At 45.6% G+C, this 22,451-nt stretch overlaps 2 non-coding genes across 2 annotated transcripts; both read left to right on the top strand.

Moving 5' to 3' along the window:
- The first annotated feature begins 15,940 nt into the window (after window positions 1-15,940).
- Trnap-ugg (transfer RNA proline (anticodon UGG)) lies at window positions 15,941-16,012 on the top strand. Its single transcript has one exon. It is a non-coding gene; the product is annotated as a tRNA-Pro (tRNA).
- A 967-nt stretch (window positions 16,013-16,979) lies between these two features.
- On the top strand, window positions 16,980-17,051 carry Trnap-agg (transfer RNA proline (anticodon AGG)). Its single transcript has one exon. It is a non-coding gene; the product is annotated as a tRNA-Pro (tRNA).
- The last annotated feature ends 5,400 nt before the right edge of the window (window positions 17,052-22,451 follow it).

Here is a 22,451-nt window from a genome sequence, read left to right as displayed (position 1 = left end):
GAATTTAGCCTCAGTTTTAAAAGCTGTTACTGCCTAGTTGGGTGCTTCTTTCTTTAAAAAAAAAAAAAACAAAAAAAAAAAAAAAAACGTTTTCACTCTGAAATGTATTAGAAATTTGCATTAGCCCAGTGGCTAATAAACGATCCTCTTAACTTCGGGTTGGCATCACTCTGAACTACAAAAATGAAGTCTTGATAACTTTAAGACCTTAATACGTACATAACAGAGTACTGCACGCACAGCATCCGTTATAGAGGATGGTGTTTATCTCCTGTTTATTATAAATGATTACTTACGAGAGCCACTGCCCGCTTTGACACTTTCTGAGTAAGAATACTGAGTCTCTCCGGTGGCAGGAGTTTGCTTTCTTTAGTTAGAGACAAATGTTACAATGGGGAAATTCCTATTCCTGTTAGCTACTTTGAGAAGGAATGTTTTGCCACATTTCCCATCCAGGGTAAGATGGAAAGTCCCAGGCGAAGAACTTACTGTTCTCTCGGCTTTTTCACTGTTCTAAGCATGCTTGCACTTTGAAATGTAGGTCTGAGTTAAAGAGACAGCTCAGCAGCTGAACAGTACCTACTGATGTACTGATGCAGAGGACTTGGGTTTGGTTCCCAGCACCCAAATTAGGGCTCACAACCATCATCGGTAGCTCCAGTTCCAGGGCATCCAGTGTCCTTTTATTCTGGCCTCTGTGGGTACACGGCATGCCTAGAAACACATGTAGGCAAAATGCTCATACACATAAAATAATAAAACTGATTTAAAAATAAAAGAAAAAGAAAATGTAGAACTGAGAGGTTGGAGAAATGGCTCAGGAGATCAGTGGCTGCTCTTCCAGAGGTCCTGAGTTCAATTCTCAGCAACCACAGCCATGTCTAATGCAATTCAAAGCCCTCTTCTAATGTGTAGGCAATGACAGTGTACTCACATACATAAAATAAATCTTAAAAGAAAAATTTAATGTAGATCTGTCATAACTCGAGTAAGAACATTTCTGCACCCTGTTGATGTTAGATTCTGATAACTGTATTTGCTTCTGGGCAAAACAACATGAACAGAAGTTATGGTGTAAAGATCCTGAAGGTCCTGGCCTCAAGAGGTACTGCATGTTTCTGCTTGCCTCTCTAGCACTCCTGCCTTAAACAATTCGAAGAACATGTCTGGAGAGTCAGCTGGTCCAAGACAGATGACACACGCACACTGGGAACTGCCAGGAGCCATTCCTAGCTTTATAGTTGGGGACCTGGATGTTGTGCAACAGTTTCCTCTGAGATTGAAACATTGCATTCTTCAGGGAAGCTCCTTAAGTAAGAAGAGAACTCAAAGGGCTGGTGAGATGGCTCAGTTGGTAAGAGCACCCAACTGCTCTTCCGAAGGTCCGGAGTTCAAATCCCACCAACCACATGGTGGCTCACAACCATCCATAATGAGATCTGACTCCCTCTTCTGGAATGTCTGAAGACAGCTACAGTGTACTTACATATAATAAATTTAAAAAAATAAATAATAAAAAAAAAAGAGAACTCAAAAGAACTCCAGGAAGTCCCTAAAACTGACCATATTCACTAGGCTCCTCCCTGCCCTGTAAGCAATAAAAGCTGAGAATCCGTCTCAGAAATGCAAAGCCAAACAGCAAAGAAGACTCTGCTACCAGCCCAGTGGCCTAGAAGAAACAAAAAGCAACTGAACTACCTGGAAGAGGGCTAGATCAACTGAAGCACCAGCTTAGGACAATCTACAACCTTTTGAGCTGCCCGCAGGCTGTGCAGTGTTTTCCAAGTTCCCAGCTTTCCCAAGCTGTCACCCATGCTGAGTGGGGTCTTGGTGATGCAGCTGTCTTTGAGTTATTTCCTCCGCTTCCATAAGGAACCCCTTAGCTGTACTCCTATAAGTAACCTCAATAAAACTCATTGGTGCACCAAGATGGACTTTGGCGGTATCTGTACTTGGTCTGTGTGGGTCATCTGACTGGGCTGAACAGATGGATGTGTGTGTTGAGTCTCCCCAGAAAAAGTTTTGTTTGTTCGCAACATTATAGAATGTAAGAGTTTGTTTGTTTGGGTGAGGGAGTTTTCCTGGTTGTGCATCTTAGACTGACCTCCAACATGAGATTCTCCTGCCTCAGCACTGAGGCCTGAGATTATATGTATGCCCAGCAACGTTATTGCTTTGTGCTCTGCAGTTTGGGTATATTTGCTTCCCAGATGAAGAGCTCTGCTCTCGTGGTGTTAGCCAACACTGTGCAGAGTGAGAGTTTCTGAGAGAGCTCTTTGGAAGCAGGCCTTCAGAAGACATATTGATCCCTTGTAGAGGGAAGCCTAGTAAGAAACCAGAAAGCAGCCGGGCATGGTGGCACATGCCTTTATTCCCAGCACTCGGGAGGCAGAGGCAGGCGGATTTCTGAGTTCGAGGCCAACCTGGTCTACAAAGTGAGTGCCAGGACAGCCAGGACTACACAGAGAAACCCTGTCTCGAAAAACCAAAAAAAAAAAAAAAAAAAGAAAGAAAGAAACCAGAAAGCTTTACCACAAAGTATCTTAAAGACTCCAGGGTCAGGGGGAAAGGTCATCTGATGAAGCTAGAAATCCTAGCAGCAAGCTCAGGATCATGTAACAGGTATCTGTGTTATAATTGCATTGCTTTTTATTTTTTGTATCATACAACTCATTTAATAATTATACATATGATCCATTAATATATTTTTTTGTTTTTATTTTATTAGGTATTTTCTTTATATACATTTCAAATTTTCAAATGCTATCCCCAAAGTTCCCTATACCCACCCCGCCCTGCTCCCCTACCCACCCACTCCCACTTTTTGGCCCTGGCGTTCCCTTGTACCAAGGCATATAAAGTTTGCAATACCAAGGGGCCTCTCTTCCCAGTGATGGCCGACTAGGCCATCTTCTGCTACATATGCAGCTGGAGACACGAGCTCTGAGGGTACTGGTTAGTTCATATTGTTGTTCCACCTATAGGGTTGCAGACCCCTTTAGCTCCTTGGGTGCTTTCTCTAGCTTCTCCATTGGGGGCCCTGTGTCCCATCTTAATGATGACTGTGAGCATCCACATTAATATATTGCTATCATTTTTCAAATAGTATAAAATAAATATCTTAAGAATGCAACTCTGGGGCTGGAGAGATGGCTCAGCCACTGAGAGCACTGACTGCTCTTCCAGAGGTCGTGAATTCAAATCCCAGCAACCACATGGTGGCTCACAACCATCTGTAACAGGATCTGATGCCCTCGTCTGGTGTGTCTGAAGACAGCAACAGTGTATTCACACATAAAAATAAATTTTAAAATGTTAAAAAATAAAAATAATCCAACTCTAGCCGGGTGGTGGTGGCGCACACATTTAATCCCAGCACTTGGGAGGCAGAGGCAGGCGGATTTCTGGGTTCGAGGCCAGCCTGGTCTACAAAGTGAGTTCCAGGACAGCCAGTGCTATACAGAGAAACCCTGTCTCGAGAAAAAAAAAAAAAAAAAAGAGGAAGAAGCAGGTAGATCTCTGAGTTCAAGGCCAGCCTGATCTACAGAGTGAGTTTAAGGACAGCCAAGGCTATACAGAGAAACCCTGTCTCAAAGGGAAAAGAAAAATCCAAGCCTAAGCATGCTTTTAATCCTAGCACTGGGGTGGCAGAGGCAAGCAGATTTCTGTGAGTTAGGAGGTCAGCCTGTCTACTTAGAGAACTGTAGGCCAGCCAAGGTGAGACCCTGTCTAACACAAAAAAAATCAGGCACGGTGGCATGTAATTCTAACGCAGGTAAAGACTTAGTCTAGGGCTCCTGAGGACAACCATCTGAGGTTGGCCTCTCTGGCTCAATGTGCACAAACACCAAAAAAGAAAGTTAAATCCAAGTCCCTCTATCCTTAACCTTTCTTACCTTCCCAGTCATTCCATACCTCTCCTTGTTCACAAATACCCATAACCCAGCTATAACTGGTGGGTCCTCTGCAAGAGGAAAAAGTGCTCTTAACCAAGGAGCCATCTCTCCAGCCTCACTCAGGTATCAGGTGTTTTCTATACACATATATACATGTGCCTATATGAAGGCAAATTAGATATACATGAGATTATATAATGTGTGTTGGTAGAATATTTTTATACATCTTTTCTCTGTTTATTTCCCCTCTGTTGTCTTTAATTACACAGAAAGTGTTTTAAAATTTTAGCCTGTCTTCCGTTGGACAAGCTGAGCAAAGGGAGAGGCTTGCCTGGTTTGACATCAGAGAGTTAAATAGGAGAACTCCACAGAGCCCATTATGGGAGGTGGCAGTGACAATTGCCATGAAAACACAAGAGGAAACCAAATCCTCAGGGCTGGCCAGGCAATCGTTCCTTCTGCTAACCAGGATATTTGCCTTTGAAGGACCAAAGTTACTCTTAACTAAATAAAGCTGTATTTCTTATAACCTATCAGTTGTCTAAGAACAGGGAATAAGCTACTCTGACCCAGCCTAGGGCCAGGATCGTGAGTGGCCAAACCAGTGTCTAAATTCATGTAAGACTCATCTCATATTCATGGGTGGCATATTCATGATTGCCAATGACTATATGAGATCAATCAGAAAAACAAAAACAAACAAACAAAAAAACAAAAACAAAAATGAAAATTCTTCTTTGGTCCTTCTTAAACAAGTAGTTCTGAGCAACCATCCAAATGAATTCTGGTGCTGACCTACCTTGTCTCTCTGTGGACCATTATAGCTCCCTTTCCATCCTCCTCTTCGAGGCTTCTACAGAGAAAATAATTCATGCTCCTACTCTGGGACTGCAAAGGAGCTCAGTTCCCAAGCTTACGGGTTTTTTGGTTTAGGTCAGTGGTTCTCAACTTGTGGGTCAAGACCCCTATGGAGAGCAAAAGACCCTTTTACAGAGGTTGTCTAAGACCATTAGAAAACACGGATGCTTACATTAGGGTTTATAACAGTTACAAAGTAGCAACGAAAATAATTTTATGGTTGGAAGTCACCACAACATGAAGAACTATAACTGCATTAGGAGGGCTGAGAACCCCTGGTTTAGGTATTGGCTTGCCTCTTTCTTTCCTCTTCCTTTCTTCCTTTCTTTCTTCCTTCCTTCCTTCCTTTCTCTCTCTCTCTCTCTCTCTCTCTCTCTCTCTCTCTCTCTCTCTCTCTCTCTCTCTCTCTCTCTCTTTAACGTATAAGAGTGTTTTCCTTATATGTATGTCTATGTATCACCTGCATGCCTGTTACTCAAGGAAGCCAGAAGAATGCATCAGATCCCCTGGGAGTGGCGTACCAAACAGTTGTAGGAACTGAACCCAGGTCCTCTGGAAGAGCAGCCAGTTCTCTTAAGTGCTGAGCCATCTCTCCAGCCCCTTCCTTGTCTTGGATAAGGTAGAACCCTTGAAAAGCTATGTCGTGATCACGTTACAAAAGAACTGTCTTAGAGAATCACACAACCAAATTGATTTGGAGAGGATGTGTTACGTTTCGAGAGTACAAGGAAGCAGCAAAGTTGTACATTTACTTATTGTGTGTGCACCTGTTGTGTGGATACAGATGCCAGGGCACACTTGAGGAGGTCAGAGGACAGCTTGAGAGAGTCAGCTCCCTCCTCCCGCCATGTGAGGTCTTCAGGTTGAACTGACGTCATTAGCTTTAACAGAAAATACCTTTCTTTGCAAAGCCATCTCTCTGGCCTTAATGAGACAATTTTTGTTATTTTATTCCATATCTTTGGCCAGCCTGAAATTTCCTATGCAACACCAGGCTGGCTTTCTCCCATTCATAGAGATTCTCCTGCCTCTCCCTCCCTAAGGGCTAGAATTAAAAGCATCCGGGCTGGCGAGATGGCTCAGTGGTTAAGAGCGCCGACTGCTCTTCCGAAGGTCCCAAGTTCAAATCCCAGCAACCACATGGTGGCTCACGACCATCCGTAACGAAATCTGATGCCCTCTTCTGGAGTGTCTGAGGAAAGCTACAGTGTACTTACATATAATAAATAAATAGATCTTTAAAAAAAAAAAAAAAAGTATGTACCACCCTACCTGGCTCCCAATGAAGCAATGTTTTTGGATGAAATTTGTACCGTCTAATGCTATCAGATAAAATAAACAGGAAGTATAAAGTTTTCAACATATAAAAGAAGTTAGATTGTGTGTCCACATAATGTTTTCTAGTAAAAGAATTCATAATTCAAGGTGTGTGCGCGGATGTGTCTCCCTATCTCCCCTTCCCCCTTGGTTTTTTGAGACAATCTCACTCTACATCCCAGGCTGGCCTGACCTCACAATTCAGCTCAGGCTGGCTGGCCTCAAACTCTTGGCAGTCCTACTTCAGCCTCCTTCCCGAGTCCTGGGATGAAAGGGTTGTTTGATCTGCTCATATCAACCACCAAGGACTGTGTTCTCTGCCTCAGCCTTGACACCAGTGTTCCACTCTCCCAATCTCATGAATCTTGATTCATGTCGGCCTTTTGTGCTCTGCCTGACAAACCAGGGTCTACCACAGAGCCAGGCTCCCTGTTTCCAGACATCCCCACACCAGAGCTTGCAAACAGATCCCTCTGCTTTTAGCCTGTGGCCTCTGTATCTCACCCTTCCCTCTCCCCTTCCTGACTGGGCACACTGTCCCTTTCTGTATCTGCTGGTAACAATGACTTTATACTAAGGAGAGTGGGGGAGGAGAGGGAGAGTCAGGGAGAGACAAGATAAGCCAGTCAACATGGAAGTTAACTGTGCTTCCTGGAGGCCCAGAACCAAGCATGAATACCAGAAAGAAACACAGGAAGAAGACTTGAGAGTTGTAAAATATTATGAGGGCCAGTGAGATGGTTCAAGCAGATGAGGGCATTTGCCACCAAGCCTAACAACCTTAGTCCCATATGTTGGGAGGAGAGAACCAAATTGTTTTTTTGATCTTCATATACGCATAGTGTCATACACTCCCTTCCCCACACATGGAATGAATGAATGAATGAATGAATGAATGAGTGCATGTGTGTGCCTGCTGCCCAAAGAAGTAAGAAGGGTGTTCCAGAGTCTCTGGAATTAGAGTTATAGGGGGTTGTGAGCCACCATGTGGATGCTGGGAGTTGAACGCAGGTCCTATACCAAAGCAACCACTGCTCTTAACTGCAGAGCCAACTCTCCATCACCATCATGTGATGATTCGCAGTGGTATTTCCTACACAGACTAGAAGGATAACTGATTTAGCATAGATTAAAATTTGTTTTCTGTTACTGTTAATTAAAAAAGTTTGTCTCAGCATCACAATTTGTAATCAATAATGTTGTATGAACTCTTAGGTTTGCTTCTAATTTAAGGAAACCTTTGTCACACTTCTTTCATATAGAAGTATTTTGGGGGGCTGGCGAGATGGCTCACCAATATCACTGGCTACTCTTTGAGGACCGGCGTTCAATTCCTGGTCCTCAAACCTACATGGCAGCTCACAACTGTCTATAACTCCAGCCTTAAGGAGTCTGATGCCTTAATCTGGCCCCGAGGATGCCTGCATGTATACAACATATCACACACACAAATAGACAGTTGAACAGACAGACAGACACAGATGTGCACTTACACATGTGAGCACACACACACACATTTTATATAAATATATATATATATATATATATATATATATATATAAAATCTTTTTCGTTTGTTTTGTTTTGTTTTTCCAGACAGAGTTTCCCTAGGTAGCCCTGGCTGTCCTGGAACTCACTTTGTAGACCAGGCTGGCCTTGAACTCAAGAGATTCATCTGCCTTCCAAGTGCTGCCTCCCAAGTGCTGGAGTTAAAAGTGCATGCTGCTGCAAACCAATGAGTTTCATTGGTGTTACTTACAGGAATATGGGTGAGGGGTTCCTTACTGGAGCAGAAATGACTCAAAGACAGCTGCCTCACCACAGCCCACCCCAGCATAGGTGACAGCTCACAAGAGCTGGAAACCCGGAGCACACTGCACAGCCTGCAGGCAGCTCCACAGGCTGAACAAGGTCCTTTCCAGGTGCCTCAGTTGGTCTGACTCTCTTTCAAGTAGCTCAGTTGCCTCCTGCTTCCTCCAGACAGCTGGGCTGGCCTCGGAGTCTTTGCAGCTTTTATTACTTACTCTGATACAGAGGTCCCTGAATCTGGTGATTTTCAGGGACTTCCTGAAGCTCTTTCTAGTCGTCCACCTTCCTGCACTGTCATAGAACATCGGTGCAAAATACCTCAAGCATTGTGGAAGCAGCTTTTCTCACTTCAAACTCCCTTCCAAGAGGGGAAAAAAAAATCTGTGTGTGATGTTAATTTTTCCTGGGAATGAGTCAATATCTGTTCCTACTAGTTAGGGAGCAAAGACAGCTCAAGGTAATGAATGATTCCGCCAAAGTCCAGCTCAGTAACCCATTAGTTTATTGGGATTACTTCCCAATGCACGAGGGAGGATTTACTTAGAACCTCATTGGTGACCTCAGAACAATTACATCACCAACAAAGTCTCACATCATCATAACGGTGACCTCTGGGGAGCTGCATCACTAAGGATCCTTTTGTTAACCTTCATCTTCCTAGCCTAGCATCTTCTAAGATTCCTGGCAGCTGGCAGGAGGTAGCAGAACAGTAGGCCAGTAGGTGCCAGGGGGTGGGGCTGTAACATCTGGAATTCCTGATGAGAGACCTGTGAACCTCCCTCTCCCAAATAAGGAATGGGTCGTTAGCTCCTTAACACTGACCCAGGCTTCCCTGTCTCCCTTGATGTGCTTATTTCTCTGCCAGGATTACAAGGCATTCTTCTACTCCAGGATGACAGTGGGATGCCCATGTTATGCCTACAGGGAAAAGCTGTGCTAGCATAATTTCTTGCACAGACTTCAGGAATGTGTAAGTAGACAGAGCTCTCCACTCACCATGGTTAAAATGCCTTCCTTTTCAAAGTTTGTGAAATCACTTGGCACTTGAGTAGGTAGATTTCAAGGGCCCACCTCTATTCCCTCCCTAAAGCCATCAGTTTGGGAGGCCCTGAAATTTACGTTTACTGATTTGAGACTCACCTGTCCACCAAGGGTTCTCTGGGTTACTCTCCTGTGACATGCTGTCATATCTCCCTTGAGTTGGTTGATCAAGCTGGTTCCCATTCTTCCCAACCTGAAAATATCTCATTCAAAGCTGTATTAGATAGTTTTTGCAGACTGTTGCAGTAGAGCCTGTGACTGGAGAGTAGAGACTGGAAGGCCTTCTGTACCTATGCATCATAGACAGAGAACGTTTCAACAAAACCTACGTCATACAACCCTGAATGTATGTGTGTGTGTGTTGGGGGGGGGTTATGTCATACAACCCTGAATGTTTGTATGGGGGGGGGGTGCCACGGACCTCTTGGCCAGCTGCTGTTTCAGCTTTTCCCCTAGCTCACTAGGCAACACCCATTCTCAGGAGTGCTTTCTGTTTCTTAATAAATGGTGACTCTCTAACTGTTTTAGTTAGGGTTTTACTGCTGTGAACAGACACCATGACCAAGGCAAGTCTTATAGAAAAACATCATTTCATTGGGACTGGCTTACAGGTTCAGACATTCAGTCCATTATCATCAAGGTGGGAGCATGGCAGCATCCAGGCAAGCATGGCACAGGCAGAGCTGAGAGTTCTATGTCTTCATCCAAAGGCTGCTAGTGGAAGACTGACTTCCAGGCAACTAGGGTGAGAGTCTTAAACCCACACCCACAGTGACACACGTATTCCAACCAGGTCACACCTCCAGATGGTGCCACCCCCTGGTCCAAGAATATACAAACCATCACACTAACCGACACAAACCTAGGTAGTTGACAGACTCAAATGACACCTGTACATGATGAAATATGATTCTCCACCTGAGTGCAAAAACATAAGCCTTACCTTAAAGGTGATAAGAAACAAAACAAAACAAACAAACAAAAAAAACCCACAGTGTATTCTGCAGCCGTATATGAATGACCATAGACATGGAACACAGATTTAAGTTACCCCAAATTCTGTATTTCAACATAGAAGCAGTTTCAAGAAGTTTTGGGTAGCAAAATCAAGTTATAAATCAAGACACTTAAAAAAAAACTTTTTAAAACATGTTTTCTAGATTAGATTAGATTTACTCATTTTACTTTATGTGTGTTCTGCCTGTGTGTATGCATGTGGACCACATCTGTTCTTGGTGTCCATGGAGATCTGAAGATGGCTTTAGCTGGAGGTACAAATGGATGTGAACCACATGGTTGCTGGGTATCAAATCTAGCTCCCTTCTCTCCAAGAGAAAATGTTCTTACCTGATACTCCATCTCTCTGGCCTGACTATGTAACTCTGATTTATGTTCATGGGTGCCTGTCTGAACTTATGTATACTACTTGAATGTAGAAGGCCATAGGGTTTGGGATAGAGTATTGAATCCCCTGAAAATGGAGAAGAGAGACTTTTGTTTCCTCCCAAGGCGATGCTAGAACCAAACCCTGATCCTCTGCAAGAGCAGTCAGTTCTCTTAACTGCCAAGCCATCTCTCCAGCCCCAAGACACCTTTTAAATACCTTGGTGGGAACATTAAGTATGCGCACAGCAAAGCGACCTCAGCTGTAAACACCAGATGCTACCTGATAGCATTCTTAACTTTTAGCTTGGTAGAAGCTTTGTGTCTGCTAAATGAACACATTCCACAAGGTCTTTATCTGTTAGTCACAGGATGTTAGGTCCGTCACAGAGGTGGGTTAAAAATGTCTATCTAGAGACTAAAGATAGTCTAAGATAAATAGTCGTTAGGTTCTGGACCTGCAACATTCCGACCTCTTCATATTACTGCACTTCCAGTCAGCCAGCCAGCCTTTGCTTCTTTCCAAGAACCATCGCCCATAGCAGGATGCCTTAATAAGAACTGATCCTGGCACTGAAAACCTCGATGCACAGCGCGAGTCATTCCCACCCTCCCAGATAGACTTCCAAGACTTTTCCATCTCTCTCTCCCTTCCTTCTGAGACAGGGTTTCACTATGTAGCACTGGCTGGCCTCGCACTCAGAGAGAACCTGCCTGCCTCTGCCTGCTGCTGAGCTGCAGAGGTGGCTCTGGGGCGAAGAGCGCTGGCTTCTTTTGCTGAGCATCAGATTTCAGATCTGTGTGGCTACTACCTACAACTGCAACTCCAGTTCCAGGGAGTGCAGCACCCCCTGCTGGTCTTTCTGGGTACATGGACATATGCATAGAAATAATATTTTTTTAAGTGGAATGCTATCACTATTTATTTATTTATTAACAATTTGTTGAGTATAGCATAGGAAAGCAAAGAGCTGGTAGTAATTAGAGTATATACATGATACCCCAAGGCTTTTCTTTTTATTATTACTGCTACCAATATTGTTATTATTATGTATATGGGTCTTTTGCCTGCAGGTATATCTGTGCACCACTAGTAGGCTTGATACCCAAGGAGATCAAAAGAAGACACCAGAGTCCCTGGAACTAGAGTTACAGACTGTGATAAGCCACCATGTGGGTGCTGGGACTTGAGCCAGATGAGCTATCTCTTCAGCCCTCGAGATTTTTCCTGATGGAGTCTGGGGCACAAATGGCTCCTCACTGGTCACACCTCGGACCTCCCCACCCCAGCTGCCCTTGCAGAGGACAGTCTTCCTTCCTTGTCCTGTGTGTCAGAGCTACTTGATCCACAAAGCATTTCTGAAGGGGTTGGAGAGATGGCTCAGAGGTTCAGAGCACTGATTGCTCTCCCAGAGGTCCTGAGTTTCATTCCCAGCAACCATAGGTTGGCTCACAACCATCTGCAATGGGATCTGATGCCCTCTTCTGGCGTGTCTGATGAGAGCAACAGTGTACTCACATACATTAAATAAACAAATCTTAAAAAAAAAAAAAAAAAAAAAAAAAAAAAAGTGCATGCCCTTAATTTCAACACTAGGGAGGCAGAGACAAGCGGGTTTCTGAATTCCAAGTCAGCCTGGTCTATAGAGTGAGTTCCAGGGCAACTAGGGCTACACAGAGAAACCCTGTCTTGAGAAAAGAAAGAAAAAAAGCATTTCTGAGTTTCCAACACACCCCTCAAACCCTTGAACTCACCACAGATTTTGGGATTTGCTTACCCACTGACACTGTATTTTAACATAGTTGGTAACTGTTATAATCAGCAGCCTTAAATCTCAGACTCCAAAGTCAGCAAGCTGGGGGGTAGGGTGGGGTGGGGGTGGATGGGCTATGTTCAAAACAACCACTGGAAATGTCTTAAGAAGGTACTAATTTACTGGCCTACACTCTCCTGCAGGATTGAAGGCATCGCCGTCACACAGCCCATGGGGCTCTGACTCCAGAGGCCTGGAGAGACGGTTTAGCAGTTAAGAACCCTTACTACACCGGGCGTGGTGGCGCATGCCTTTAATCCCAACACTCTGGAGGCAGAGGCAGGCGGATTTCTGAGTTCTGGTCTACAGAGTGAGTTCCAGGACAGCCAGGGCTACACAGAGAAACCCTGTCTCGAAAAACCAAAAAAAAAAGAACCCTTACTGCTCTTACGGGGGACCTGGGTTGGTTGTTAGCACCCACATGGTGGCTCACAACTGTCTGTAACTCTAGTTCCAGAGGATTCAACATGCTCTTCTGATCTCCTTAGGCATCAGGCACATACATGGTGCACAGACATATGTGCAAGGAAAACAGTCATACACTCATACTGTATGTAGATAGATGATAGATAGATAGATAGATAGATAGATAGATAGATAGATAGATAGATAATGACTGGATGGAGAGACCCTATTTACTGCAAAATCTTCAAAGCAGAGTCACAAGGCCAATACACTTTAATCTAAGACATACGATAAGATTGCTGATCCATTTAAATTCTTCTCTCCTGGGGCTGGCGAGATGGCTCAGTGGTTAAGAGCACTTCCGAAGTTCCGAGTTCAAATCCCAGCAACCACGTGGTGGCTCACAACCTTCCGTAACGAAATCTGACGCCCTCTTCTGGAGTGTCTGAGGACAGCTACAGTGTACTTACATATAATAATTAAATAAATCTTTAAAAAAAAATTCTTCTCTCCTTCTCTTAGAGCATGCAATTGAGTCAATGCATTCTAAAAGCATTTATAATGGGATTTTACAGTACATAAAATAGATTTAAGAGTGATTAAGATGCCGACTCTGACGATAAACGAAATTGTTCAGTTCTCGGCACCACCGCTTACTAAGATGTATATAACCTTGCTGAGGTACTTAATCATCTGTTGTGTTTTGGTTTGGTTTGGTTTGATTTTTTCATCTCCACTTATGTCTACAAAAAGGGAATAATAATGAGGCCAAGGTAATAAGCCTGTTTGAAGGATGAAGTTAGCCAATCAGTAAAGTCATAGCACTTCCTGTGTAAGCCTCGTCTGTGCCTGCTGTCTTTTGTTGTGAGTGAAGCTGTCTCTATTCTGTAGATCTGGCGTAGCCTGGAACGCTCATCCTGGAGCCCACTCAGGCTGACCTTAGATTTCTGGTAAACCTACTGAGTGCTGAGATTCATAGGCCTACACCATGCCTTGATCCACCCTTTACAATTAGAGTGAAAGTGAAATGAGTTAATATATACATATTTTATACACTTCATGCATGTGTTGGCACCCGGGAGATGGGAGCTGGCATCTCTTGCCCTGTCTGTGTCTCAGTGTTCTCATCTGCAAAAGGAAGACAGCAATGAGGCCTCTCTTGTTTGCTTATAAAGGATTGAACAAGGAGCACTACGTAGGTCAGGCTGGCCTCGAACTCAGTCCTCCTATCTCAGCCTCCTGAATGCTGGGATTACCTTAATACCTTTTCAGTTCTCAATAGTCCTGATTTAGGGGTGTGTGTGTGTAAGACACAGACAGACATAGACAGACAGACAGAGACAGGTGTCCATGGGTGCCTTCTCCCATGAGGGACATGTGGGTCTTCCACAGTCTGCCCTTCCTCCCTTCCTCCCTTCCTCCCTTCCTCCCTTCCTCCCTTCCTCCCTTTCTTTCTTTCTTTCTTTCTTTCTTTCTTTCTTTCTTTCTTTCTTTCTTTCTTTCTTTCTTTCTTTCTTTCTATCTTGGGAACAGGCCTGGGTGTGCGGTGTGCACATCTTTGTTGTTCTCTTTGTTTGTTTTAAGACAGGGTTTCTCTGTGTAGCCCTGGCTATCTTGGAACTCACTTTAGAGACCAGGCAGGCCTTGAACTCACAGAGATCTGCCAGCCTCTGTGCTGGGATTAAAGCCATGGGCCACCATCTCCCTTCTCCACAGTTTGTTTCTATACTTCCTTTTCTGAAACATGGTCTGTCACTGAACCTGACACTAGGCTGGTTGACCATTGAGCCCAGAGCATCTATCTGCCTGTTTTCAGCCCTGCTGTCAGCACGGGGACGCTGATGTGTCTGGCTCTGCCCATCTCTTATGCAGATGCTGGGGACTGACTGTAGATCTTCATGTTTGTACAGCAGGCAGTTTACTCACGGATCCATCGCCCTAGCCCTCAAAACCCTTTTCTAGGTCAAAAAAAAAAAAAAAATCAGGTTTGCTTGCTTTCTAATTAGAGCATATCACCTGTTTTATTATATAATTGTTGACATCTTTTTATAATTGTTTATTTGTTTGACGGTGGGGTGTGACTATGCGCCCCAGATTGTGTGTGGAGGTCAGCTCCCTCCTTTCACAATGGGAGTCCTGGGAGTCTAACTACAGCTTGGAGACAAGTGTTTTTCCCCTGAGCCACCGTATCTCACGTTCTAGGGGAGAGTAGTGTTTAGATAAGCTTGAAGAATGTAGTTCAGGTCAGCAACAGACAAGCATGGTGAGCTGGGGTCTGCTCTTGACTTCCTTCCCATGGAAACAGGATGAACAAGAAGCAGGGGCGCAGGTGAATGAATAGCCAGGTTTCCCTGGTGGGTGTGGCTGCCTCTTGTCCATCATGTTCCAGACACCCTCCATTCCCACAGATGCCACTGTGTTACAGACTGGCCTCTAATTTGATATGACCTTGAAGTCCTATGTCCTCCTTGCCCTAGCTTTGCAAGTGTCACCATGCCTATCACAAACCAAACATATATAATTTCCTTTTAAAACTTTTATAATAATTATGGTGAGGTGTGTGTGCACGTGTGTGTGCCCACGTGTTGTGTGCACGTGTGTGCGTGTGTGTGTGTGTGTGTGTGTGTGTATGTGTGTGTGCACGAGCAATTCAGAGGAAAACTTTCAGTACTCAGATCGCTTCTTCCACTCCGTGTGTTGCAGGGATCGAATTCAAATCGCAGAATGGTGTCTATTAAAGTGAAAATATTTTTTTTTTCACGTTATAGCAGGTTTTGGACAAGAAACACTTTTCCAGCACTGGGTGTGCTGGCGCACGCCTTTAATCCTAGCACTTGGAAGGCAGAGGCAGGCGGATTTATGAGTTCGAGGCCAGTCTGGTCTACAGAGTGAGTTCCGTGATAGCCAGGACTAGACAGAGAAACCTTGTCTCAAAACAAAACCGAATTCAGGCGCACTGGGCAGTGAGACTTAGCCTTCATGAGCGTTGAACAAGTGTTTTAAGCAGCCGTTCCTTCTACCTCGCCTTCCCCAAACCTTATATTTTTAAAGATTCTTTTGAATTCTGCATAGGTAGGGTAGTTATAGGTCCTTGATGTACTTTGTTTGGATAGCCACTTATCATTTTGAAACATGGTAAATTCTGCACTTCCCTTTGTGCTCTCTAACATAAGCATGCCCAGAAAGTGCAGACCGACCTACTACATGTCTGTACTTTACACAGGTAGGTAGACCATTAGGAAATGGGGAACTCGTGGGCTCAGCAGCTCTTTCGTTTATGCAGCCAAACTAACACACCCTGGAAGTCCAGCGTGAATTGTGTAATCTGTAGTAACTACCGAGAGATTAACATGACAAGTAGAACTGTAGTCCTTTGTTCTCACTACTGAAGAGGAAACAAAGCCTACTACGTTCAGCGGCTCGTTGGTCTAGGGGTATGATTCTCGCTTTGGGTGCGAGAGGTCCCGGGTTCAAATCCCGGACGAGCCCAGCTACTTTTTGCCTTTTCTATTACTCTCCATCTTCTCAAAGTAGTTGACAAGTTCCTCCTGTTAAAGCCACAAAAAACAAGGACGAGAAGAGCAAAAAGTCCCTCCCTGAGCGAAATACACTACCCAAGCCCTAGGATCTTGCCAAAAAAAAAAAAAAAAAAAAAAAAGAGGGAGGGAGCTGGTGGCTTTGATCCGGAGAACCCAGAGACCGGTTCGACCCAGATCAACGCGATTCTCCCAGGTGAAGAAAAGCTGTTTTGGAGAGGGTTTCCGAACTCTGTACAGAGAGGTCCGGGTGTCTCAGAAGTAGCTAGGACACAACGACTGTCCCGGGGAGGGAGGAGCATCGCAGGCCGGGCCCACGGGTGCGATCTGTTGGGTGGTCCACCTGCACCATCTGCATTGCGCCCTTTCTTCCCGCCTGAGGCCATGGGCTGGCCGTGGCTCTCGCACCTGCCTCTGGTCCACACAGGTAATCGCGGGCTCTCATCGTGGTTTTGCCACGCTGGCGAGAGAGGCGCAAAACACAAGCAGGAAATGTTACCCCAGACATGCTATATACCCCAGGGTGCCGCACCGTCGGCTGCTGACCTACTCTGAGATTCTAGCAGCCGCTCAAGGAACCTCCACGCAGCCCCGGCCCGGATCTTCGGAGGACCGTCTGTCCTGCACAGTGACTGTGACCTTCAGAACGCGGGCTTCCACATGGGCAGTGAGAAACGTCAGCCGAGTAGTGGCTCCTTGGGCCAAGATCAAGGGAACTCGACACTGGCGGACCTACGACTGCTCCTCACTTTGCTAGTGGGAAAGGGACCAGAATGGTGGAGTTCCTCTGAAATTACAGTCTTTGAATTCACCCTTTCAGGGCGGGTTTGAAATCCGACTCTACTTCCAGCTCAGACTTTCAGGTCCCGCCCCAAGACGCCTCAACGGTCATAAAGTGAATCAGAGACCGTGCACTACGTGGCTCGTTGGTCTAGGGGTATGATTCTCGCTTAGGGTGCGAGAGGTCCCGGGTTCAAATCCCGGACGAGCCCAATTTTATCTCCCGTACAACGTAAACCTGAACCTGACAACGTAACCTGACTTCAGATGTATTCCCGAGATTTAACTGGCAACAAATTATCTTTTAAAAGAACTAAGACGGGAGGGTATGGGGGACTTTTGGGATAGCAATGGAAATGTAAATGAGGAAAATACCTAATTTAAAAAAAAAAAAAAGAACTAAGACTGCTCTTAATTAGAAAGAGTTGAGTCTCCAGTCACAGGTCGTTCAGACTTGGGCCTGCACTTCCAACCACAGCGCTTGACTCAGGAGGCTAGAGTTTTAACATTTTTGAAAATTAAATTATGTTTTATTCTATTACTTATTGGGGGTTGGGGCGACGCCACTGGGGAGATCAAAGAGCACTTTGAGGAAGTCAGTTTTCCTTTTCCGAGGTGTGCACCCCTGGGACTGGAACTCAGGTGGTCCTCGCAAGGAGCCAGACTTGGTGAGGGGAGCCTGGAGCCCGAAGAGAGAGTGCCGCGTTAGAACGCCAGAGTGGGGGACTGCATCCAGCCCCTCAAGAAGGTTTATTTAGGTTTAGTTATAGTGGGAAGAACAGGCTGGAAAAAGACCATTGGCTATCAGTTTATTTTTATTTTGCTGCTACCAGACATAGAATCTAGGAGCTCAAGCACGCTGGTCAAGTACTGCTATTTATTTATTTTAATTACATTTATCTATCTATCCATCTGTTATCTACCTGTCTATCAACCTATCCATCTATCTATACACCTATTATCTACCTGTCTATCTATCCTCTGTGTGTGTGTGTGTGTGTGTGTGTGTGTGTTTAGAGTGTGGAAGGCAACTTTCAAGAATTGGCTTCCTCCTACCAGTCCACCGTGTGGGGCAGTCCTGGGCTTGGCCGCCAATGCTTCTGACCACAGAGCCCAAGGCCTGCTTTGTTTTGGTTTTGCTTGTTTGTTTTACTTTTTTTGTTTTTAGTTTAGCTTAGTTTAGTTTTTAGTTTTGTTTTGAGACAGAGTTTCTCTGTGTAACCCTGGCTGGCCTGGAATTTCCTCTGTATAAAAGGCTGGACTTCAATTCACTCTGCCTTTAGGATGCTGGGAATCAAAGGTGTGCATTATTACACTCAGGCTTTAAAAAAAAACAAAACAAAAACAAAGAGTTGAAATATCATCTGGTACATCTGGGAGTCAGAAAAGTGATTAACTAATAAGTTATTAATTTCTATTTTCTTGACAAAAAAGGCTCTTTGGAAGGCAAAGCTTTTGCCCAGTAGGCTAGCTATGTAAGTAGGCTTGGTGTGGAATGAAAATGCACCCTTCGTATCATTGATAAGTTATTTCTCTGCCACAGGTGACATGAGCTGGTTTAAGCCACATTAAAATACACTAAAGGCAGGTTTACTGGGGAGCTGCTCTCTGTTGAGCTCACTGGTCACAAAGATCACCATGGGGAGAGAGGTGGTGGTAGGGGGAAGAGAAAGAGAGAAAGGGCACAGAGAGAGAAGAGAAGGAGGGAGGGAGGGAGGGAGGGAGGGAGGGAGGGAGGGAGGGAGGGAGGGAGGGAGGACCAAAATGTCTGAATATAGGGAAGAGGGAAGAGGTGCCTTTGGGGGACGGGCAGTCCAGTCAGCTCCTGGGCTGGGAAGTTCAGGGTTGGGGGTAAGGTGTGCCAGGTAGGGACTGAAGGATGTTATGGGGATATTGGCTTTCTGTCTCTTATAGCTCTATGAGATGGAGAGGGAGGGAGACGGGGAGTGGGGAGGGAGAAGGGGGAGAGGGAGAAAGAGAAGGAGAGAGCACAAATTACATCTATGCTAAGGAGCCCTCCTTGGATTCGGAAGCCTTGTAACCTCCTGTGATTTGAATGTGGAATGCGCTCCTCCTGATAGGCTCCTCCCGATAGACTCCTCCCCATAGGCTCCTCCCTTAGACTCCTCCCCATAGGCTCCTCCCTATAGACTCGTAAGCTTGAACACTTGGTCTCTAGCTGCCCGCACTGTATGGGAAGGTTGTGGATCCTTTAGGGAGTAGGTTCTTGCGGGGCAGGCCTTGAGGTTTTATAGTCCTCTCTCTGCTTCCCGACTACAGATGCGGTGTAAGCAGCCAAACGATGCTTTCGGCTGCCATGCCTCTCACAGTTTACAGCTCCATCCTCTCTCTTCTTTAGCTGCTTCTTGTCAGATGTTTGATCATAACTGCAAAAAGAATAACTGGTGCAGAAGCCAAGGGAAGCATCAGTAAAGGGGAGGAGAGTACAGCACAAGTGATGAAAAAATACCCCTCCGCACCACACTTTATTTCAGAAGGGAGGAGAATGCATGAGTCAGCACCTATGGGACACCCCCACCCCCACCCCACCCCCCCGCCCCCAAACAGTGGCCCTGGACAGAAACTGTGACAATTAGAGACTAGCCAGCGGATGAAAGGGATGAGAGATATGTAGTCCCAGGTGAAGCCCCCCTGTACTGTACCCCCTGTCTTAGTTAGGGTTATTGTGAAGAGACACCGTGACCAAGGCAACTCATAAAGGAAAACAGGAGCCAGCTTACTGTTTAGAGGCTCAGTCCATTATCATCTTGGTGGAAAGCATGGTCATGTGCAGGCAGACCTGGTGCTGTAGAAGAAGCTGAGAGTTCTACATCTTGATGCAAAGGCAGCCAGGAGGAGACTGGATTCCACACTGGGCATTTAAGACCTCAAAGCCCAGGCCAGGCAGTAGAAGCACACGCCTTTAATCCCAGCACTTGGGAGGCAGAGGCAGGTGGATTTCTGAGTTCGAGGCCAGCCTGGTCTACAAAGTGAGTTCCAGGACAGCCGGGGCTACACAGAGAAACCTTATCTTGAACAAAACAAACAAACAAAACCTCAAAGCCCACCTCCACAGTGATACATTTCCTCTCACAAGGCCACACCTCCTCCATGGGCCAAGCATCCAAATACATGAGTCTATGGGGCCAAAGCTATTCAAGCCACCACACCCCCTTTATGGACAAAGAGACGATCTCCACTATCCTTCTGATTTAGTGTCCGCCTGCCACAGAGCCCACATTGTGTGTAGAGGCTCCGTGTTGAATTGCAGGTTTATTAGCTCAGTGGCTATTGGAGCATTGTAGTGACCCCCAAAGTGCCAAGAGCAATGGCAGCAGTTGGTGGTGATGGGGATCGTGGGATGGTGCAGGGGACAAGGACTAAGCCTGTGTCTTAGTTAGGGTTTCTACTGCTGCAGTGAAACACCATGACCAGAAAGCAAGATGGGGAGGAAAGGGTTTATTCAGCTTACACTTCCACACACTGTTCATATTTGAGGAAAGCCAGGACAGGAACTCAGACAGGGGAGGATCCCAGAGGCAGGAGCTGAAGCCAAGGCCACGGTGGGCTGCTTGTCTTAGTTTGGGTTTCTATCGCTATGAAGTGACACCGTGATCACGGCAACTCTTATGAAGGAAAACATTTCATTGGGGCTGGCTTGCAGTGTCCATTATCACCATGGCAGGAAGCATGGTGGCATGTGGGCAGACATGGTGCTAGAGAAAGAGCTGAGAGTTCTACATCTGGTTCTGCAGCCAGGGAAGGGACAGTGAACCAATAGGCCTTGCTTGAGCTTCTAAAACCTCAAAGCCCACCCATCAGTGACTCTCTTCCTCCAACAAGGCCACACCTCGCAGTAGTGCTAGTCCTTGAGTCTATGGAGCCATTTTTATTTAGACCACCACAGTGCTGCTCACTGGCTCACTCTTCATGGTGTGCTCATCCTGCTTTCTTATAAAACTCAGGACCACCAGCCTAGGTACGGAACCACCCACAATGGGCTGGGCCCTCTCCCATCAATAACTAATTAAGAAAATATCTTAGGGCTAGAGAGATGGCTCATTGGTTAAGAACACTGACTGCTTGCTCTTCCAGAGGTCCTGAGTTCAATTCCCAGCAACCATGTGGTGGCTCACAACCATCTGCAATGGGGTCTGATGCCCTCTTCTGGTGTGTCTGAAGAGAGAAATGGTATACCTATATACATAAAATAGATAAATCATTGAGAGAGAGAGTGTGTGCTGGGTGTGGTGGCACACGCCTTTAATCCCAGCACTTGGGAGGCAGAGGCAGGCAAATTCCTGAGTACGAGGCCAGCCTGGTCTACGGAGTAAGTTCCAGGACAGCCAGGGCTACACAGAGAAACTCTGTCTCGAAAAATCAAAAGAGAGAGAGGTGGGAGGGGAGGGGGAGGGGGGAGGGAGGGAGGGAGAGAGAGAGAGAGAGAGAGAGAGAGAGAGAGAGAGAGAATCTTACAGCTGGGTCACATGGAGGCATTTTTCTCAAGTTTCCCTCCTTCAGATAACTCTACTGTGTGTCAAGTTGACATAAGTTTACACAGTAAGTCGCAGCAATAGCAATTGTCTCTCTCCAAGGGTAAACCCTGAGTGCACTTTTTCTCATCAGGAGAATCTACTCGGGGTGGACACACTGCTGGTGCTCACCCTGCATGCCACCATTGCAGAATTTCATCTGAGAGTGCAAAATGTCAAGGCCATCGTTTGTGAGCGGCCCCCTGAGAGCCTAGAAAGTTCCGGCCCTGAGTCGACCTATAAATATCAAATTGTACTGACTACCTGGAAGTCTATGCTGAAATTACAGCAACTTTAAAGGAGCTAGAAAGATTAGAGGTTATTTGCTCAACCCGAAGGCCTTTCTTCAGCTTGGTGTGTGGCCTGTGAAGATGCCAGACAGCTCCTATAAAAGACTTCAGTGTAGAGAGCTAAGTAAGGTAGACCCCACCTACACCGCTGTGCCCAGCACTGCTATGTAAGGTAATTACCATGTCTATGCCACTGTGCCCAGCACTGCTCTTATGACAGAGCAACAGATACAAGTAATGGGATCTCTCCATGTGGTTCTGGAACTTTCGAACACACCTATTTTCCTTCTTTCTCTTTTCTTGTTTCTTCTTCCTCCTCCTCCTTTTCTTCTTCCTCCTCCTCCTCTTCCTTCTTCTTTTCCTTCTTCCTCCTCCTCTTCCTTCTTCTTTTCCTTCTTCTTCCTCCTCCTTCTTTTTGTATTCTCTGAGTTGCTGAATCCCCAGTGGCTATTTACATTCAGAGGAGCCTCTGAACCACTCATGCAAAATTACCTTCCACACTGTCTATTTGTCAAGGGAAGGTGGCTGGAGACCTTGCTTTCTCCTCCTGCTCTCTTCCCTTAGTGAAAAAGTTTCACAACACGTCTCTGAAAGACTTCCCAGTGTGCACCTCAGGGAAGCAGGATGGGCAGTCAGTCCACACAAGGCAAGGGTGAGCTCTGCTGTGAAATTCTAGAGTCTTATACTCCAGTAAGAAGCATATCAATATCACACCCAGCAACTAAGTAAAAATGTACCACGTGATGTGAGTGCTAAAATAAATAGATGGCTCAAGAGGCTCCTGAGTAAG

The sequence above is a fragment of the Mus caroli genome, unplaced genomic scaffold (genome assembly GCF_978045245.1).
Source record: "Mus caroli unplaced genomic scaffold, Mus_caroli_1 scaffold_3, whole genome shotgun sequence".
Taxonomy (NCBI): domain Eukaryota; kingdom Metazoa; phylum Chordata; class Mammalia; order Rodentia; family Muridae; genus Mus; species Mus caroli.
The sequence above is the reverse complement of the archived record's forward strand: the minus strand, read 5'-3'. Positions and strand labels throughout refer to the sequence as shown.